Source organism: Aythya marila (assembly GCF_965140915.1).
Source record: "Aythya marila genome assembly, chromosome: W".
NCBI classification, from domain to species: domain Eukaryota; kingdom Metazoa; phylum Chordata; class Aves; order Anseriformes; family Anatidae; genus Aythya; species Aythya marila.
This window is the reverse complement of record NC_139081.1, coordinates 2,659,747-2,665,121: the sequence shown is the minus strand read 5'-3', so window position 1 is coordinate 2,665,121 and position 5,375 is coordinate 2,659,747.

The following is a 5,375-nucleotide window of genomic DNA, read 5'->3' as shown; positions in this document are numbered from 1 at the left end:
CTCCTCTCCCAATTCGTTTGTCAATTACCATTTCTCTAGAGAGGGATCCCAGCTGCTTGGCTTCATTGCCTTGTAATTGTTGGCTATTGGCCCCAGCATCCCAGCATTGAAGCAGCCAGGTGAAGATGTGTTCACCTGGACATTGACCATAATCCTTTCGTATTTCTCACAACTCACTCAGGGATAGGGATCGAGTGATTTCTGATTCCTTTATGATTTCCATCTCTTCTTCCTGCTGTTTTTGTGATGGCTCTGCTTTAGAGGTGCCTGCCTTTTCCCCTTCTCCCTCCTTCTTAGGAGAGGCCTCTTCCCTTACTAAACGAGCTGACTTCCATTTCCATTGTTTCAACTTGACTATGGGGGCAACTGATACCATAGTCAGTTGGTCTTCTGGGTCAGCCACAGCATGTGTTATCTGGTCATCAGACTCAGAGACTTCCTCCCTCTCTTCAAGATGCTGGATGAGGTTAAACAGTGTTTGATAGGAGTAAGCCAGGATCCAGCACAACGCTGCAAGCTGTTGTTCTCCGGCATTATCAGGGTCAGGACATACAACTCTCAAACATTCTACCAGGTTTTTAGGATTTTGCACTTGCTCAGGGGTGAAGTTCAAAACTATTGGAGGAGACACCTGTGACAGGTACCTGCCTATATCCTCCCACACACCTTGCCACCCACCACAAGACTGTTTTGGGACAGATTCCCAGGTAAACTTTCTAAACAATCGACTAATCTTAGAGAGAAGAGGAAACACGTTATACAGAATTAGAAATAGCAATACACGGGTTACAGATGGATCTTCAAAATACTCCCAAACTGTTGTAATTAGCCCACTGTGAAAGAAGGAGGAGGTACCCTTCCTAATATTATTCATAAACTGACATCCAGATGAGGAAAGGAAGGCAGTGTAGTTCTGAATATTCTCTAAAAGATAGTTTCCATGAGACCCAAACGATAACAGCGCAGAGCCTGAATGCCAGATTAAACTCAAGGCCAGTGCCTGGTAGCACAACGAATCCAAAAAAAAGAACATAGATTGTAGCACATTCTCGGACTGGATATAGAGGAGAAATGAGAACATGACACGGATTGCATGACATACGATCAAACAAGCCATTATTAACAGGACACTGAACATGGTTACTAGCGAGTAAGTGTGTTAGTTATAAACGTTTTAATCAATTCTATTGTTATCTCAACCTTTCGTGCCCCACGTTGGGCGCCAAAAAGGACTGTGGTGGTTTTACCGGGCTAGGCAGCTAAACACCACAACCGCTCTCTCACTCCCCCTCCTTAGATGAGGAGGGGAAGAAGTAAAGCAAAGAACAACTCACGGGTTGAGATAAGGATAATTTAATTAAAGGGAAATAATAATAATAATAAAGGAAAGATTATTATGAACTAAAAAATTTAACTAAAGGGGAAAAACAAAAGGAAAGGGAAAAAGGGAGGGGGAAAGGAAAAAAAGGGAGGAAAACAAACAAAACAAATAAAGGCTATGTGGAAGTGCAGAGGAAAGAAATTACTCTCTAATTCCCACAAATGAGTGATGCTTGACCACGTCCTTGAAGCAGGGCCTCAACGCACGTAGCCGGTGTTCGGGAGGAGGACCGACGTTTTCACGAGAGCCCACCCCTCCCTTCTTCTTCCTGTTTCCACCTTTTATTGCTGAGTGTGACATCACATGGTATGGAATATCCCTTTGGTTGGTTTAGGTCAGCTGCCCTGGTGATGTTTCTCTTCTCACTTTTTGCCCACCCCCTAGGAGGGTTAGAGAGAGTCCTGATGCGGTGCCAGCACTGCTCAGCAGTAGACACAATGCTGGTGTGATAACACTGCTGTTGTAGCTACAAGCGCAGAGCACAGCACTGTATGGGCTGCTGCAGGGAAAGTTAACATCCCAGCCAGACCCAGTGCAGACCCCCAGGTCCTTCTCCTCAGAGCTCCTCTTCAGCAGGTCATCCCCCACCCTGTACTGATACATGCAGTTGTTCCTTCCCAGGTGCAGGACTCTATACTTGCTCTTGTTAAACCTCATTTGGTTTCTTCCTGCCCATCTTTCCAGCATCTCCAGGTCTCGCTGAATGGCAGCACAGCCTTCCGGCGTGTCAGCCACTCCTCCCAGCTTTGTGTCATCAGCGTACCTACTGAGGGCAGACACTATTCCCTCATCAAGGTCATCGATGAAGATGTTGAACAAGACCAGACCCAGCACCGACCCCTGGGGAACACTGCTAGTCACAAGCCTCCAGCCGGACTCTGCACCACCGATCACTACCCTCTGAGCTCGGCCAGTCAGCCAGTTCTCAACCCACCTCACTGTCCACTCCTCTATCCCACACTTTCTCAGCTTTGCTATCAGGATGTCATGGGAGACAGTATCGAAATCCTTGCTAAAGGTTTATCCCTAGGGAATATCCCTAGGGAAGCTGTCAGAATGGCTCCCAGCAGGATCTGGCAGTATGCCCCATTTGATGTTGGACCTCAGAGCCTTGTGCTGGGAACAGGCTGTAGGTGCAGGCAGCGATGCTGCAGTATCTGTGACAGTGAATCACAGTCCACCCAGATAGCCTGCGCTGCCACTGAAAACAAATAGCTGGGCAGCGCTGCATGTTGCAGCCAGAGCTGCAGAGGGACAGTTGGGAGTGTGCGAGCTCCCTTGATATTTTTACTGTGAAATGTCAAAGTGTGCCTCTGCAATCCTTGTCCTCCCACAGCAGTATCTGCACCAACATGAAGCACGTGTTGCTTGGCAGGACTTGTCAGCAGATGGGTGCTTGTGCTCCAAGCAGCTATTTTCTAGAAGCAGCAGTGGCCCCATGCTTCAGCAGTGAAGTGTTCATTTGTCACGGTCTGGATCCTCAAAATTATGCTTTTCAAGCTGTTGCATTGTGGCAACACTCAGAATACAGCAAAGCCTTACAGAGAGGTGCAATCTAAGTGTTATATCCAGCTACAAGGATAGTAATGAGGGAAGGGGAGGTCTGAATGAGCAAGAAGGTACTGGGAGACCAGGGCTGGCTTTTTCCCACAGTGCTGGGGGAGAGACAGGATAAATAGGGACTCCCACTGCTACAAGTACCATCAATGGTGCACAAGGTTCAAAACAGGGTGAGAACACTGCCCGAGCTGTTGAACATCACTTTCAGCATGTGTGTGCTAGACACAGAGCCAGGAGCTGCTGTTGCTAATGGTGGTTCTTGTACAGTGTGGTCGTGGGAATCCGTGAGGTACAAGATCTCCCAGGAACCAGACTGAGAACGGACTCATGCCTTTCAGTCACTGCAGGGCTGTGGGACAGGAGCCAGAGGCTTGTAAGAGGAGTTGCTGAAAGGGCAGTGAAGGGTGATATAAGTATTAGGAGACTATAAGTGGGGGGAATTTAGGGTCTCACAACAAGCCACTGGATGTGGTCCAGGTGACCTCTCTACTTCAGAACCTAATCCTGGGTGAAGCATACCAGTAAAAGCAGGTGTGAGGGTGTGTGTGCCCCTCATGTACGTCTCTGGTAGAGTCTAGCCTGACCCACAAGGCTTGTCTGCTCACTAACACTAGTGTTAGTATTAACTTTTACATCATTGGGTTTTACATCATTGGGTTTTTACTGTAAACACCAGGTCCATTTGCATCTTTCTTCAGATGGAAAGATTCTATTTTTTTTCAGATTTCTATTTTTCTGCCAACACTTCCTGTCTCTGTAAGAATCAGTATTATGTGTGGGAGGAAAGTCCTTCTTTTGATCAGCTTTATCTTAGCATGTTTTAATTGCTATTCTTATGCTGTGAAGTTGGAAGAACTGAAGCTCCTGATTGTCTTTCTGTAGAGCTTTTTCATTGCTTACACTGTTGCTCTGACTTCACTTATCCTACATTTCTCAATTTCTTTTCTGGGCTCCCATGTGCCTGTGCAGCTCTGGTCCAAATCCATTATCAACCCATAGTCACACACACTGGGTTAATGTAGATAAAGACAGATACTGTAAAAGTCACTTTTTGGAGTCTGATGGTCACAGGTGGCAGCAGACCCAGGGCCCTGGTGTCCAGAGATCACAGTATGTGGTGACAGGGTGCTGTGAGCACTGGGGATGCCTGGATGAGATATGGGATGTGGATTGCTGACCAAGGGTGTTTGAACTGGGGTTTTCAGAACTAGGGGTTGATATATGAGAGCCCTAATTCCCCTCAGTATCACCCTGGGTCAAAGTTTTTTTCTGGTTTCTCCATCTCCTTGATGCCTTAGCTGACCCCCCCCCCCCACACACACACACACACTTCTCTGCATTGGTTTATCTGAAATGCAGAAGTGCTTGCAGGTTGGTCCTCTGGGGCAGTTGGGGAAGGGGGAATGAATATGTTCCCTGCTTTCTCATGTCATGTACAGGTGAACGTGCTTCCTCTAGTGTTATAACAACCTGCTATTTACTGAACACTGAAAGAGTCGGGCTCTTAATGTTCTGGTTGAATGGCTCCAGGGACTGTGGGCTGTTGCAGCAGTACTGTTGCAAAATACAGTAAATAAGTAGATAAGCAGATAAGTGTCACACATAGAGTGACAGAGAAGTAGGGGACTGTGAACCAAGCACCCAGGACCATAAGAGGAACCATCCTGAGATGAGGCTTAGCCATCAGCAAAAGGTTAGCAGAAGACAGCATGCTGCATGGCACCTATTTAACCATCAGCAGTTCAGGACCTCATGGGGCCTCCTGGATTTTGGAGAAGAATGGTTGTTGCTGCTTTCCTGTTCCAGTCTGTTCCTGCTTTCCAGTTTGTGCTCAGACCTCTGTCTCTATAGTGCTGCAGTGCAGTGAAGGGTCTTGTTTGTAAAGGAAAGTTGAGGATACCTAAAGGCATGTAAAGATATCAAATCCAATGTGAGAAGATGGATTACTCTCATCAGAGTACAGCTCCTCATTTCAGAACCTGTTCTGTCTGCCTGTTTTCCTGTGAGTCTGCAATGCCATCAGCAGTAAGGTCTTCATTTGACCCAAAGCCTGTGATGCCCTTCGACCACTTGAGTGAAATCAGTTACCCTAGGTAAGTTTGAGAGGGGTCATCTGGAAGCACAAACATTGTTCCTGGAGTCCAGGGAGAGAGAGACATGTTTGTCTTCCATTGTAATGCTTTCCCTGAAGAAAGATCAGTCAGGTACTTGTACTGACAAGGACCACTCTGTTTAGCTCATGAAGTCTTCAGCCAAACCAAGGATGCTTTAAATATTCACTGCCTTTCCTGAGAAGTGACTTTCTTTGTGTTTTTGTCTCTCTCTAGGTATCTGAATTCCCCCATGAGAAGTGTCCTACCAGCCTCTTATGCACAGCCCTACCTGTCCATGGGTAGCACCAACTTAACTGATGTCCTGAAGAACATTCCTCACC